This window comes from Nymphalis io, chromosome 12, assembly GCF_905147045.1.
Source record: "Nymphalis io chromosome 12, ilAglIoxx1.1, whole genome shotgun sequence".
Classification (NCBI taxonomy): Eukaryota; Metazoa; Arthropoda; class Insecta; order Lepidoptera; family Nymphalidae; genus Nymphalis; species Nymphalis io.
The window spans coordinates 2,635,820-2,653,146 of record NC_065899.1 but is presented as its reverse complement, the minus strand read 5'-3'; the positions used below and the strand labels follow the sequence as shown (position 1 = coordinate 2,653,146).

Sequence of the window (17,327 nt, the reverse complement as noted above, 5' to 3'; positions counted from 1 at the left end):
ATTTATTTTTTATAAAATTATTTGATAAATTTGTAATGTATTTGATTTTATTGACAAACCATATGCACTTAAAATAAAAATAATTATATATGGATTTACATATTGTTAGCGATTACGGACAATTTTTGCTATTCTTTTACACGCGGTTAACATGGTAATTTTCATCTGTCAGTGTAAAATGTCGATGTGATTTGTAAATGATTTTTTTATGCATAATAAGGTAATTTGAATTGTTCCGTCCGTGTCTTAGTAAAACGTCCTTAAATTCGTAATTATGTGATTAATTGTAATATTATAATAAAGGCCTTTCATTAGATTACATTATGAAATACTGCAAATCTATCATACTTCCCAAAATTAGATTAAGTATCTAATTAGTATTTTAAGACTCAGTAAAATTGTAATATATAGTGTTATTATTAAATAATATTGAAGAACCTCTGACATTTTTATACTAAGCAATAATAATCTATGTATATATATATATATTTAATCTGGCAACAAGAACATTGACAGATACTCTTTATGGCGGGAAACTGATTGATTTTAAATGTTTTTTACGAGCATTACAGTGATTGCGTGTTGAGATCAAATTCTTTCATTGGTGTAATAATACATGTGTTTTTTTTTACAAACTACTACTAGTTATATTGATTTTTATTATTTTCAAAAATTCAATGATACCCTTTTCATCAAAATACTCTTTAGACTTTTAAATGGAGAAGCTTTAGATGCTGTAGAAGCAACAGAATTTCTTGGTATCACCATAGATTCTAAGCTTCAATGGGCCCTCATATTAATAAATTGGCAAATAGACTCAGCTCTGCAGCTTTCGCAGTAAAAAAAATTAGAATGTTGACTGATGTAGATACGGCTCGCCTAGTGTATTTTAGTTATTTCCACAGTATAATGTCTTATGACATTCTACTCTGGGGTAATGCAGCCGATATTAATACGATTTTTGTTCTGCAGAAGAGGGCTATTCGTGCAATTTATAACCTGGGCCCTAAAGATTCACTTAGATGTAAATTTAAAGAAATTAAAATAATGACTGTCGCTTCTCAATATATATTTGATAATGTTATGTATGTACGAAAAAACAAAAAAGATTTTCCTAGAAATTGTGACGTACATACTGTTAACATCAGGAACAAGTATAAACTTACAACCATTATTACCAGATTACACAGGGTTAGTAAGTCTTTTATGGGACAATGTATACGCTTTTACAACAGGATCCCAGAAAACGTTCAAAAATATTCAATTGTGAAATTTAAATGAATCGTTAAGGAACGCTTGTGTGCTAAAGGATATTACACATCCGATGATTTTTTAAATGATTGCACACCCTGGGAATGAAACGATCGTCTCCAGGTTATCTCAAATTAAAAAAAAGGTATATATAATTTGGTTAGTCTTGTATATGTATTGCACTTCTTGTTAAGAAATGAGATATAAAAAAAAAACTCGCTGAGTTTCTTTCGCCGGTTCTTCTCAGGTCTGAGGTGTTTATTTCCGAACCGGTGGTAGATTTATGACAATCAATAAGCAAGTGTAACGCTTCTATATTGAATAAAGATTTTTGGCTCTGACTTTGAGAGTATTTTTCACTATTCCCCATACTTTCGGATTTGGCCATCCGTTGAAAATATAAAATATTCAACTGTAAACGATATTAAATATCGCGATAAAATGTAAAGTAAAATATACACAGGAGAAGCAACGTTAAAAGTAAATTGTTTATTTATAATATAATTACTAAGTCGCCTTGGAGTTAATTTTATTACAATATTTCAATGCCTTCGTCTCATAATTTCTATATTATAAAAAAACAACCTACATTATAAAAAGAAAACAAAAATTTCATGAATAAAAGAATGCTCAAAGTATCGAGCTTCATCTGAATAAAGTGTTTGGCTTAATTAAAGAGCCTTAAAACCTTCCGGTCAGCTTACTTCCCGTCAAAATAGTTTGTTCTTAATGAATTCATTAAAATTTCGGGATTTTCATAGCTTTTCTCAATTTCAATAACACTTTCAATTTATGACCTTAATTTATCTCACCTTAAATTATAATAGTTAATCCCTTATATTTCGCGGATTCTTTTTTTGGAAAAATTTATGTGGAATAATTCAAATATATTACGTTATGCGTGTAAACCAATAATAGTCTATTGTTTTCATACAAACTTATCGATTTACGATACACGCCATGGAAGCTGTCACGAGGCACAATTCCTTCCGACTCAATTTATATACAAATAACATCATATTGTTAGCGATCTATATATGTTTATGTTAGCAACATTTTGCACAAAATATTTTCATATAATTAATATACGTAACTATTTAACTTGAATCAATATTTATTTGTGGAAACGGCTTGAAAGCCTACATGTTCCTGAAATTAAAACATGAATACGAACTAACGAACGAAGTCCAATATACATTTATACCTAAGTTATAATAAACATTTATTATAAATATATTCTATTTCACAATATCTATTTAAACGAATTCTATTCAGAATTTCATTAGAATCCGACTCGTAGAGCTGTTCGGTACAAACTCGAAACTCAGAACACAATTTCAAAATGTCAGTAAATGATAAGCGTCGATAAATTTACAAGTATCAAAATAGCATATAACAAAGGGTATATACGAGTGACACAAAACGTTCTTACAAAGTAGCATTGTAGCTCTTCGAGCGTGATGAGCAAACGTCCAACCACACAATCTTTTACAACATTTTATTTTTAACAAAGTCCACCCATGCTGAGTCCATCTGTCTGAACGCGAAAAATTCAAAAATTAGCGAACGAATTTTATACAGTTTTTACCAATGGAAGAAATGTTATGCTATGTTTCATGAAAAAGTAGGTCTATATTTTTAATTAAAGTTTTGTGTAAAATGATATCGGAACAATTCATGCCGACCGGAAGCTTTATAGGTGTGCGCCATATAAACCAATGGCAGTTTTTGTGAAGACACCCGGGTAACAGTAAAATTAGTAACATATCGTTTCTTTGAATAACCTACCTCCGAACGAATATTTAAGCAATTTATATAAATTTATTATAATTAAAATCATCTGATATTGTTGTACAAAGTAAAGCGTTATTATTCAACGTGTGTTTTGTTATGTTAATCAGTCATTTAAGCTTATATAAATTAAACCCATCTACAATCTTCTTAACAATAAAATATGTATATACCGTATTATAATAACATATATAATCTTAGTTAAAATAAACATATAATCCTATCTCTACTTTTCCAAAACAAATAATTTTGCAAACCAAAATCGCTGAATCGATATAACGAAATTGGGATAATATTGAAAATTTCTTATGGTGTAAGTACACCATAATATGTTTAGCAGATTTCTAAGCAGCAAATGAAGTACGTATGCTAATAATTTTATATTTAGGAGATCCATTTATTCCTACAACATCGTTGTTAAAAAAAAAGATGCGCGCTAATTTAAAACCGCCATTTTGTTGATGAACTTAAAGGTAAATTAATTTTTGATTTTTGTCGCGACTTGTGATTTGTGGAATGTGTTCAATTTTGTCATTTAGACTTTCAAAAGTAATGGAGTAATTAACATCAATTTGTATGATTTGGTATTTTTAAAAAGACCAATATGACATTTACCTCTGGATGCTAAATATATATTAATTTAATGTCTATAAGAGTTTCAGATATCTCGCGATATCGTGTATTGTCGTGTGTGTCGTGAGTAAGTCGACGAGGTGAATCGTTTATCCCTATTAAAATAAATAAAAGTAATTATAAACTACATACGATTTGTGTTTAAATAATCAAACACAAAATGGAATTGAACAAAATAATATCTTTCCTATGACCTTTCATAGTATGTAAATGTTTCAACTGCCGAATATCTGCGGGTAGTGTATTTCCAGAGCTCGACAGTTTTGACAGTGAATGAGTTACTGTAGGTTTGTATACGGAACAGTTTAAGCATTATTGGATCCATTTTTACGGAATATCCTTTTGTCTTTGCTTACGAAGCAGAAACAAACTTTTTTGATATATTATTATGTAGCTATAATATTTAATTTGTTTTGAATCATTTTCAATATAATACAAAATCTAATCTTTATTATAAGATCTTTTAAAGATTTCATATCACAAATAATAAATTAATTTCAAATTCAGAAACAAGGTCATGTGGAATAAATGTAAACAAGGTAATAAATTAAACTATCATAGCGGTTCTTGTTACGGGCATATTTTTACACAAAATTAAGTTGGCCATTTTTATAATTTACCTCACCAATGTTTCTTATTAACGAAATAATAGAAAATATTCAGGATTATTATTAAATAATGGGAACATTAACACTATTTTAATAATAATAATATCATATAAGGTTTACGATGTTTATCTAATATGATTTAATCATAGTAGATACTAAATTATTATTCTATGTCGAGAATAAGGGTCAGGAATGCAGATGGTGATTGTTTACGTACCTGTCAAAAATTTATGGATTCACTGCAATATGAGATGCCTCAGTGGCTCGATCACTGGAATCTTTACCGATGATTGCATGTTCAAGCCCAGGCACGCAAGACTGAATATTAATGTGCTTAATACGTGTTTAATTCATCTTATGATTTGTGGTGAAGAAAGTTGTCGGATGAAACTTAGAGAAATGAGACTTTTGCCCAGTGCTGGGTCATGTAAAACAAAAACTAGAAATTAGACATGGTATTCGTATAATTCCAGAAGGCGATATGCGACATAAATTTATAATACTCAAAAAAAAAAACGGCCCATTGTGTAATCATTTTAGTTTGTTTTCATTATTTTAGAATCGGTTCAAGCATGTGGGAGCATTGTTTCTTGCGGAGTATCTTTAAAACATACTTTGTAGCTCGACTGACATAATCGAAGTGTAACACACACCTTCTTTTATGAGTGTTAAAATAATAATATACATATATCGCAAATTTACTGAATGGTTTTTAACTAAAATTGCGTGCCTTTTATTTTAACTCTATTAATGACCGACGCTTGATTATAAATTACTCATATTTTATATCGCTCTAAAAATACTAAATACTTGAATTGGCTGATATTCTCACAAAAGTAATTTCATTTCATTCATGGAATTTTGCTTTCGGTGTATATGTACTTCGAGTTTAGTACGTGTGACAGCTGACAGCAACAAAAGTTTGTTCATATACAAGTTTATGGCGCAGTTTTATATCTTCAACTTTATTTTAGTATAAAGGCTTTGTGCAAGTCAACATAGGTGGGTGGCAACCATCAATCCTTACTAATATTATAAATATGAAAGTGAGTTTGTTCGTTGTTGTCGCCCTCTACGGGCGAAATCGCGTGTGGATACTAGTACTTTATATATCTGTGTTTTAGCAGTTCAATTATTTGTATTTGAAACGGTGAAAACCAGTGTATTTATAAGCACAAAGTACATAAACAACGGTCGATATATTAGATTTTAAGTTTATATTCATATAAAATTATTTCGACTTATAATTTACATAAATATATGTACAAAGTTGACAATTTGGTGGGAAATTTAGTCTTACTCAGGCCCGGTTTTAAGCCGCTAGGCACTTTGATATTTGAGCCCTCCCCCTTCCGAAGCGGTTAGAGTAACATAAGAATAATTTTGCCTGGTTGTGGTCCCCTACGCCGGTGTCTCGTAAGTACAGGTATAAATCCGGGGTTGATCTTACTAAGGTGTAAAACACTCTGCTATATAAAACCTTGTTCTTCTTAGGATTTCAGTTTATTCTAGCAGGCTCAGTTTCATGATGTCGGTCAGATGATGAATACACATGACATAACTTCATTCGATACGTCCAGTAGGTAAACGATGTCTTTCTACACCACTGAGCACGAAATGCCGGATTAGTTTTTAAATGTTTTTGCGTTTGATAAATGAACAAATACTTTTATATTTTATTCATTTATATTATACATCTTAAACGTAATTTTTAATCATGAATTTCTTCAACTCCAGATATTTCGTATTTTTCATCTGTTGCATCTGATGAAAAATCCGTGTTAAGCCCGGTTGTGAACCTGTAATCTTGAGTTAAGTAGCACGTGTTCTAGCCACTGGGTCATACTGGCTCTTATTTTGTGATATAATAAAAAAATGGTTATTATTTGAAATAAAACAACTAAGTCTCAAATCTCATGACAGAAGTCAATTTTTATTACAACGTTTATTCTTGAGTAAATTATAAAGAATAAAAAGTTAGCTAGAACAATATTTCTAAATTGTATTCTATGTTCATGGCTGATAAAATATATATTTCGTCGTTCTTTGTTTCTAAATAAATTTTTTTGCTCCATATATGTTGACAGACACAATTTCACAAGCGAATCTTGTTGTACCTTATGTATATATTTTTTATGAATTAGTGATATGACTGACATACATACATCAACCCTTCGTCGTCCACTGCTGGACATAGGCCTCTCCAATGGCACGCCACTGAGCTCGATCCTCAGCTCTCTCTTCATCCGCTGCCAGCCACTTTGTGAATATCGTCACTCCACCTAGCTGGAGGGCGTCCTACGCTACGTTTGCCAAAAGTTAAAATCTTATTAATATCAATATTAACATTAAATTTAATACAAAAGCTACTTCATTAAATCTGCTCAAATTATTCAATAAGAGTAATTTGAGATGAAATTGATAATCGTGAATAGACCTTCTCTCACGATTATTCTCATAATAATTATAATACTCAATAATAATTATCCCAAAAAAAATATCATATCGAACTTTTCTAATAAAAGTTTTGCTTTAAATTAATTAAAATATTTTAAGATTATAGATATAAATTATTACTAAACATAAGTACTAAGAGTATGTTAACTAAACATAAGTTGTCCAATGCTACTAATATATAACGGTTTCTAAACGTTTCCAATTCAATTCCAATGCAACTTCTACTATAATATTATATATCCCTAGGATTGTAACCAAACCGATATGATGTTACCATATACCGTGATTTCGAAACCAAATGTTAACTTTTATGTAAGCAATTGTTAATTAAATTAATTAATAGGAAAAAGGTTAAACGGCAACGATTAAGTTCCGATTCGATTGAGATGAAGTGACAGTTTGTTAGAACAATAATTTGTACATTTGTTTTTTTTCATGTTGAGTTGTGAATGAAGCATTTTTTCCTTTCCTTTCTATATGAAACTTTTACATAACACTATTTTTATGTATATTATATATATGTATATAATAATGTAGGAACAAAAATTACTTGTCATTTGAAGATATAATTATAAATAAATTATGAGGTTTGAGTGAGAGTAATCTTTGAAGTAATACGATTTTTATGGCCGTTATAAATACGTAACTTCTAAAAAACTAATAGAAATCCTTATAAATGTATATTGCCCATCGGATTATGGGCTCCCACACAAAACTGCGATGCGATGCGATGCGAATTCGCATCGCAGGAACTTGCGATGCGAATTTCTGCGATACGATTTAGTGCGGCAAACCGTTTGGTAGGGCGACCACTCCTTCAAGTGTAGTCAGCCGTACTGGACGTGTTTTTAGGAAGCTTAAGATGGATCGCAAAAAGATTATTGCACTGCTGTTATTGTTAAATAGATATAAAAGAAAAAGAAGATTCTGGTTTCATCCATTTATTACGATTATGAACTCTGATGGGAACTATTTTACTCAAAAGTACTATGCGTTGAGAACTGAAGAAGATAAATTTTTTGATTATTTTAGAATGAGAATATCTTCATTTGAAGAGCTTTTGAGTTTATTATCACCATGCCTTCAAAAACGATCGTACAAGGGAAGAATTCCTGTTATGCCTTTGGAAATGCTGGGACTGACTATCAGGTAAAGTAAAACAAAATTTATTTATTGACATTTTAATTGTTTTTTTTTTTGCGAAAAATCAAATTTGTTCATCACTTGTGTCCCAAAGGACGGGACGCTCCTCAATTAAAGCTATTAAAAAATCTATATCATATTCCGCCATTTTTTTATAAACAAAGAAGGCGGCGCAGGCGCCGCGCGTCTTTCTCTAAAGCTGTCTCAGAGCGGACTAAAATGTCGTCACCAAGGATGTCGTAATATCGCAGGAATGTGCGATGCGAAGCAGATCGGAAATTCTTGCGGTGCGTTCGAGCGAATTCGCAGATATTTGCGATGCGATGCGAATTCGCGGTTTTGTGTGGGAGCCCTATGAGAGCTAGGAAAGAAAGTGCCACGTTTGCGCGCACACTTATGCACAATAATTTGTCCAGCGCAGTTGTCTAATATCTCTTGAGATTTCTTTCTTAAGAAATCATTAATAATTAGAGGTTTCAAAAAATAAACACTGTCGTCATAAACTAAGTTTGCGTTATTGAGGTGGGGCCTTACCTTTCTTTACATGCTGATTTCGCAGCTTCTCCAATCCATATCGAGGACGTTCATCGCAGAAGGTTTAGTGGGTAAGAATATCACATAACTGAGCTGGTAACTCCAAGACCACATTAGAAGGACATGACAGTTTGCACCTGCATACAAATAAAGGTGTGTCAATAATGATGTCATGCCACTGAGTTAAATGGCAACAAAATTATATATATCAATCAAATCTATCAAACAATATTACATTTTCATAAAATATATTAGTAGCAGCTACTTACAGTAAATTTATTACAATCATGTCGAGGTTGATTTTTTTAGGAGGAGGAGGAGGAATTAACCCAGCAGTGGGACATTCACAACTGTTACTGTAACAAAATTATCTTTCTGAAATGGTAATTTCATGTATTCTCTTCTCCATGTTAATTATATTATTTCCATATTATAATTACATCTTACGTTATGGTATGTGATATTAATGTAAGATTTTAAATTATGTTTAAACTTCAAATGATAAACATCTTGTCATTTTGTACTTCTAATGACATTTTTCTTGACAAAACCTATAAATATATATAATAGACTAAACAAATGATTATATGAAAATGAAATAATAACAATTATATGACTTAGTTTTTGCTAACTAATATTTATATGGGATTTGTATGTGAAAAGAAAGAAAAGATATTTATTAATTAAGGTACATTTCCTCGTTACGACAGCGTATCCATGTAATTAACTTTGAACTCCTGAATTCCATAAGGGGTACAAAGATCGTTGGATGTAATGTTTTATTATTATCGAAACGACGAAAATAGCTTTTAACCCTTATATATTTTAGCGACACGCTGAGCCAAATCTTTTATTTATGTATCAAATAGACCTAAATAAATAGGTGCTTAATACAAAACAGATTACACTACTGACCGTAATTAAAGCTTACGAAAACATTTAATTAAAATACGTTAGGGTTTAGATACATATTTTTAATTATAATTTTAAAAAGGAAATGCAAAAGCTAATCACCCGATGGTCGGTGATAGACATTGCCACTGTTAAAAATGTTCCTAACGCCGTCAATGTGTCACCAACCATGAGAATAAGTTGTTATTGTTATTGCCTGAAATTAAATTACACTCACCCTTTAATCTGCGAAGAACACCACTAAGCGAGATACAGTGACGGGACTTTACAACCAGTGCGCACTCATTAAAACGTAATATGGTAGTTTACTGGTGATAGGGCTTTGTGCAAGTTCATCTTGGTAGGTACCACCCCCTCATCAAATATTCTACCGCAAAACAGCAGTACTTAGTATTGTTATGTTCCGGTTTAAAGGATGAGTGAGCTAGTGGAATTACAGGCATAAGGGACATAACATCTTAGTTCCCAGGGTTGGTGGCGCATTGGCGATGTAAGTGATGGTTAACATTTTTTACAATACCATTATCCATGGGCGGTGGTGACAATTAACCATCTGCTGGCCCATATTCTCATCCGCCTACCTATACTATAAAAATAATATACGTTATAAGCTTAATTTTAAATATCTTATTTATATTTTATGTACAACATAATATTTAAGCAATAAAATTATATTTCCGATTACTAATTATAGGCATATTTCTATGAAACAATACAATAAAGCTATTGGTTAACCCTGAATTATTATACAGTATTATTGTTGTTGGTTAGATTAATCTTGTTGCTGTTCACAAAGCTGTCTATACAAATTGCCTTTGAATAATCAAAATTCCCAAGGCGTTACTACGTTTCATGCAATGGTAGTCAGCAGCACTATTCTATTAAAAAATAAAAAATACTTTGTGTCTCACTCGTGAAAATTTTAGAAACGACGTGAATAGCTCACGTCGTCTTTTGATTAGAAAAATATGCATTTGTCCTTTAAATGTTAACATTATTATTATAATCAACTAGTTTCCGCCGTCAGCAAACGCAAAAATGATAGGGTTTGCCGGACCAGTCACCAATACAATTACTCGAGCTCAATTTTATATAATAGAATAAACAAGAAGAACAATATTTTCTCACTTACGACTTACCAGTGTAAAATTCAAATGACCGACTGGCTTCTCAATTTGGGCTATGATGAGACTGAATCATTACTAAAACGATCAATATAAAATTGACCTAACCTATTTTTTCTTCCTACCCCATCCCTTCCTTATAGTATATATATTTAGATGTATATATGTATATATTATATTTTGTTAAATTAAATGATATTTGATTGTTATGTTTGTAATGAACAAATAATAAATAAATGTGCTGTCGAATTGGAGGGCGTTAGTAGCCACGACACAGTATTATACTATTGTAGTTACTATCGTATGTATTGTTTATGATATGTATAATTTGTTCAAAATAAATAAATAAATAAAAACTACGCTCGCATCTATAAGTGGGGTTGAGCTAGGTGTCAGGTTAGATGGGGTGCATGTCAGTCACCTCCACGTGGTGTATCCTGGGCAACGGGGTCGAATGAAAGGCTGCCAATCAGAGAATTTCTTGACGAATTAATTAAAAATGTTAATTTTAAGTATTTGTTCGCATAGTAAAAATGGGACTTTGGGATTGATTTTCGTTTCTATAATTAAATTACGGAGATATTTCCTACTTAATTTGAAGATTGGAAGTAAAATAAATGAACTAGATGTAAGATTAACAGAATAAGATATAGAAGGTTTTAATAAAAACTATTTCAGTAACAGCCTATGAATGACTCACTGCTGGGCTGAGGCCTCCTCTTCCTTTTTGAGGAGAAAGTTTTGGAGCTTATTCCACCACGCTGCTCCAATGCAGTTTGGTAGAATACACATGTGGCAGAATTTCAGTGAAATTACAAACATGTAGGTTTCCTCACGATGTTTTCCTTCACCGTCAACTAAAAGATGAATTATAATCACAAATTAAGCACATGAAAATTCAGTGGTGCTTGCCCGGGTTTAAACCCACGATCATCGGTTAAGATTCACGCGTTCTAACCACTAGGCCATCTCGACTTCAATTAAAAATGTATTTAATGTTTAATTGGTTATGTAGTGATTCGATACGATATATTGTTTTTGTAAAGATAATATCAAATAATGCGTGAATTACATAATAAATATTATACTAAGAGCCTAATTTTAAAATTATCAGTAGCTAATACACACTACTACGACATAAAAGATTGCATCTCTGATTTTTCAGATAAAAAATAACAAGTGCTTAAAAATCGAATCTTATGCAAATAAAAACTATATATTTACTTCTTGTACAATTTACGTCTCAATTAATTTAAAATTATTTGTTATACCGAATTACGTCATTGAAATATTCACACAAACATCATCTATCTCATTTATAATAAGTAAGTATGTTATGAAACTTAAAACAAAACAACAAACAATAGTATTTTCATTCATTAAATTATTTAGTTGTACATGAAAACGATGCCATTTAATGGTAAGCGATTGGTTGTTTCGTTCAACTAATATTTCAATAGCCAATAGGCATCTCGTGTTAAACATTGCGGTGTTTTAATATGATAATGTAATTTAACAAAGCATGTCACAACCATGTCACAGTCTATTAACCGCAGCCTAAAACTTTATTAGGATTCAAATAGGAACACAATGTTTGGAATTAATGACACATAACAAACATTACGAGTATATCCATTTCATCTATACTAATATTATAAATTCGAAAGTAACTCTGTCTGTTTGTCTGTTACTACTACTACTTCTTTTTATACTTAACACCTGACATGCCCCCCCCCCCTAACACGCAAGCGAAAACTAGCGTAAAATAAAATCAAAATATATTTTGCTGATGTGAAGCAAGATCTTTTGAATTTTTTTTGTAACCTCTCCTCGACGTCCACGAGTAGGCGTCATTTGGGTTATATGCGAGCACAAAACAAAGTGATCACTGTTTCGTATAATTTTATTATTTTACAAATATCACTTCACAATAATTACCTACTTCACAGTTTCTAATATAAAGTAAACAATGAATACAATTAACACACTCACAATAATTCAATCTCCCAAATGTTCCACCTCGATCCCGCGTTTTTTTAAAATTGCGACCCGATTTGCCAAAAAGCACGTTAGATGATGCCTCGAGCGGGGTCGATCAAAGTAGGGGCACTTTGATTAGCCGTGACATCAGACACAATATTTAAAAAAATATGTAAGATTTTAAATAATATAAAAAATCAAATTAAATAAAATTAATATTTAAAAATATAAATTTTAAACTATTAAATTATAAACTATTTGTAACTTGCGGTATGCAACTAACAATCAATTATATTTTGTCAATTGATCCGATATATATATTTTAACAGGGCCAGGTTTAAAGGAGGGTCCGGAGCTGCAGCGCTAGCCTACAAGAGAAAGGCCCCATAATAGAAATTTCTAAAACAAAAAATATTTATAAAATATAATATAGGATTATACACATTTAATCTAGCACATTATGAATACATTATAAAATACAAGTATAATCATTGTATGCTACAATAAATTCTTCAATTTGTTTGGAAAATAATTTAGGTCCTCCACTTCTTTGTTGCCCAAGGCCCCTCGGACATCTAAATCCTGCTCCGTATTTTAAGTTCTACCGATAGCAATTACCGGGAACAAAGGAATCAATGTAACTCAAGTGAAGTCATTTGAAGTATCGAAGTGAAGATGTTTTGATTTACCAATTCCAATTCTGCTAATTTACAAAGGTTATATTACGTTACCGATTCAATGAATCACAAATATAAACCTCAGTTGAATCTTAACTTGGAGTAATTTCCACTCATTTATTACTGTGACTATACGTTCCCGAATCTATTTTGATCCAACTTCCACCGAACCGCAACAGGATCGTTGTGTTATTAGAATAAGAAAACGGTTAAACGGCAACGATTACGTTTCTTATAGAATTGGAAGTCGGACGAGCATATGGGCCACCCGATGGTAAGTGATCACCAATGCCCATTGACATTGGCATTGTAAGAAATGTTAATCATCGCTTACATCACCAATGCGCCTCCAACCTTGGGAACTAAGATGTTATGTCCCTTGTGCCTGTAATTACACTGGCTCACTCACCCTTCAAACCACAACAATACCAAGTACTGCTGTTTTGCGGTAGAATATCTGATGAGTGGGTGGTACCTACCCAGACGAGCTTGCACAAAGCTCTATCACTAGTGATTGCGATAAAGTGATATTTTTGTTCGTAGAATTGGCACCCTGGTCCGCAGTTATTTTGCCACATGTGTATACCAAAGATATAGATAGATATATATGGTGGTATATATATATATATACAGTTCACAGCAGTGGGACATTTACACTTTTATACGATTTCAAAAAGAAAAACATTAATCGTTAGTATTCTAATGTTTATTTGTTCGTAAGTGATAAAGTTTTAAGCGCATGAGTGTTTCACAGCTGGAATAAAACCAAAGCATTTTACCTTTATTACCGTCGACAAGGGACAGTATAAATTAACATTGACAAATGGTTATTGCCTTGCGAGTCTAACTCGGTTATATGTATGTGTGTGTATGGTACGAGTAGAAGTCAAAGTTTACAGTAGATTTATCTTAGAATATAAAACGCCTTACCGCATCATTTGTTTCATTCTATAAGACTAATCTTTACTTACTTTTTTATGTTATAGGAAGGCAGACGGGCAAATGGGCCACCTTCTGTTAAGTGGTCACCACCGGCCTTAGATATTGGCGGTGTCAGAAATATTAACCATTCTTTACATCGTCAAAGCGCCACCGACATTGGGAACTGAGATGTTATGTCCCTTGTTCCTGTAGTTACACTGGCTAACTCACTCTTTATACCGGAACGCAAAAATACTAAGTATTGCTGTTTAGTGGTAGAATATCTAATGAGTGGGTGGTGCCTACTCAGGCGGGCTTGCACAAAGCCGTAAAAACTAGTAATTCTGGCAAACTTTCCTGTATAGGAACTATAAATAAATGGTAAAGGTATGTATACTGTACACACCCATTTGCTCACCTGTGTGGTACAGCACCGTCAAATTAGTTAATTTATATACAGAAAACAGTGCCTGCGCAGGACATATGCGCAGGCACAAGTGCACTCTCTATTCCCTCACTCTCATAATGTCACAATCTGTTAATAATTACAACTGAATAGTTTGTAAGTAGCCTTTTGGTACACATAACCAATCATGATGTTCATGTTTATATATTAAGATTATACTGTAAATTGACGTAGCACCTAGTAATTGTTCCACTTCTAGGCAAGGGCTTCCACTTCTTTTGAGGAGGAGGCTTGGGTTATTCCACAGCCAAGCAAATTAAGCAAGTGAAAATTCAGTGGTACATAACCACTTTTATAAAAAAACAAGTTATATCAATACAAACATGTGCGTCCGTGCCTTGGGTTTTATTTTGTCTGATTTTAAAATTATAAAATTAAATAATAATACATTGTAGACTTTATACATATATCTTAAAATTTAATTAACATTTAGACTAAATACTAAAAACTAAAAAACTACAATTATTTAGCAGGGTTTGAACCTGCAACCTTCGATTAAGGTTCACATGTTTCACTGGGCCACCTCAGGTAAAAGCGGTTCCTTGTATAGCGTATATCATACTCGTATTTATGCTGACTGAATCTTTGAATCTGTCTCCTCACTAGATGGAAGATTTGTTTACGCATTACTTTCAAAGTAAATTATTTTGACAACAAATGGCCTCATTTGTTTTATAGGCTTTATTTATACGAAAATATTTGTATATTTTAGATAAGACTTATTATTTTGTGGTTAGAATATTTATTAATAAATACAACAAAATAAGGCTGTGTCATATGACACCGAAGTCACGATTTAAATTTTAAGAGCAATAAATTACTTGAATGGAATTCTTTATTTAACTAAAAAATTATTTTTGTAGATACTATATGGCTAGATAGCTAGCTATAGCTAGCTATATAGATTAATGTATATTTTTGCAATTTATTATTGCATGAAATTGTTTTTGGCACTTTCGTTCGACCTGCCACCACCAGTTTGACGCCAAACTTGCTTCGGATTCCTTTTGCAAGTCCGCTTCTTGACGTTTCTGATTGGTACTTGCGTAAGCTTGATGGTGTTGATAGATGCGTTTAACGAAAACCTCGTTTACTCGACTCTTATGACACGGGTTGTGAGATTGATAGATTAAACAACACGGTAATTACCATGAGCTTAACTATATTGAGAAATTTCATAGAACATTAGCACAATTTCCATAATTTGGACATTTATTATTTTTATTTACAATTGGTTGAAAGCTTTATTTTATGAAAATTTACTGTATATACTTTGTTAATGCGCATATTTTATATGTAATAAATCTGTTTAGGTTTTTCAAAGCAGATCTTGAGCCCTTTTGGAAAATGAAATCGACTACAAAGATTATTGCCTCTCAGGTCTATAGATGAATGCGCGTTTTTTTTATTTCATAATACATAATTAAAATTTTTGTGGCCATTTAACTGGTAAAAATAATTTAGGTATATTACAATAAGACATTCTTATAAAGGGTATATAGCACTTAGATATAACAATTGCGTTAATAATTCTATTCTAATCTGAAACAAATAATAAATAGAATTAACGAACTATTCGTGATATTAAACGCAATCATTTAATTACACCAAAGCGCCCCGCTACTGAAAACGCTCACAAAACAATGTTTAAATATGCTCTCAGTTAATCGTTCAACAAACGATATGATATGATGATATGCCGTATGTAGAAACACAAACAACTTTTGACAAATTATGTTTGCTGTTTTCAGACGTCATTTAACTGGTATGATTTTTATATTTGTTTTGTTAGATAAGTGAACTGGCAAATGGGCCGTAAACACTGGCCCTATGAGAAATATGACTATTCCCTTGAACACCAATGCGCCATCAACCTTGGGAACTAAAAAAAATATATGTGCCTGTAATTGTACTGTACAACTTCGAGAAGGAAGCCGATCGAAGAATTCCCTTGGGATGGGCAGCATTTGGCAACCTTCGTCAAGTCCTCAAGTCGTCTATACCGCAATGTTTGAAGACGAAAGTCTTCAACCAATTTTTTTTTTTTTTATAGAATAGGAAGGCGGACGAGCATATGGGCCACCTGATGGTAAGTGGTCACCAAACGCCCTTAGACATTGGCATTGTAAGAAATGTCAACCATAGCCAATGCGCCACCAACCTTGGGAACTAAGATTTTATGTCCCTTGTGCCTGTAATTACACTGGCTCACTCACCCGTCAAACCGGAACACAACAATACCAAGTACTGTTGTTTTGCGGTAGAATATCTGATGAGCGCCTTCCAGCCAGGTGGACCGACGACCTTAAGAAGGTGGCGGGCACCAACTGGATGCGGAAGGCGGAGGACAGGGAGCTTTGGCGCACCTTGGGAGAGGTCTATGTTGAGCAGTGGACAACGATTGGCTGTTGATTGAATTGTACTGTCCCATCCAAATTTCCAACTAGAATATAACATTACTAAGTGGTACTGTTTAGCAGTGATAGCGGTAGCGGTAGAAGTGATGAATAGGTGAAATATATTTATGCAAGCAAACATGCGTGTGATGTCAACATACGGTGGTAGGTTCTAAAGGTACAGGTCGGGTAGTTTAGAACCTACCGATGTTGTTTAGAACATATCGATTTGAATTTTGAAAAATTGCAGAGGATTATGAATGCGTCATTTTTATAATTATTGTAATAGGATGTTATTGATGGCTTATCTTAAATTGCAGTAACAGATTTAAAAAGGCTTGCCAAGTTAAATAGTCTTACAAAAATGATGCCACGTCGACCAATTTTAAGCGAGATAAGCCAAGTGCGCAGAATATATTATATATGGGATGGCC

At 32.4% G+C, this 17,327-nt stretch overlaps 2 protein-coding genes across 2 annotated transcripts in view; one reads left to right on the top strand and one right to left on the bottom strand.

Annotated features, from left to right (window-relative positions):
* LOC126772183 (kelch-like protein 5) overlaps nt 1–8,161 on the top strand; it is a 343,872-nt gene extending 335,711 nt beyond the window's left edge. The window contains exon 12 of the transcript XR_007669631.1: nt 8,152–8,161. The gene's annotated coding sequence lies outside the window, so the exon portion shown is untranslated. The remainder of the gene's footprint in view (nt 1–8,151) is intronic.
* The window catches only part of LOC126772258 (uncharacterized), a 347,965-nt gene that overhangs the window by 294,063 nt on the left and 36,575 nt on the right, over nt 1–17,327 (bottom strand). The window lies entirely within an intron of this gene.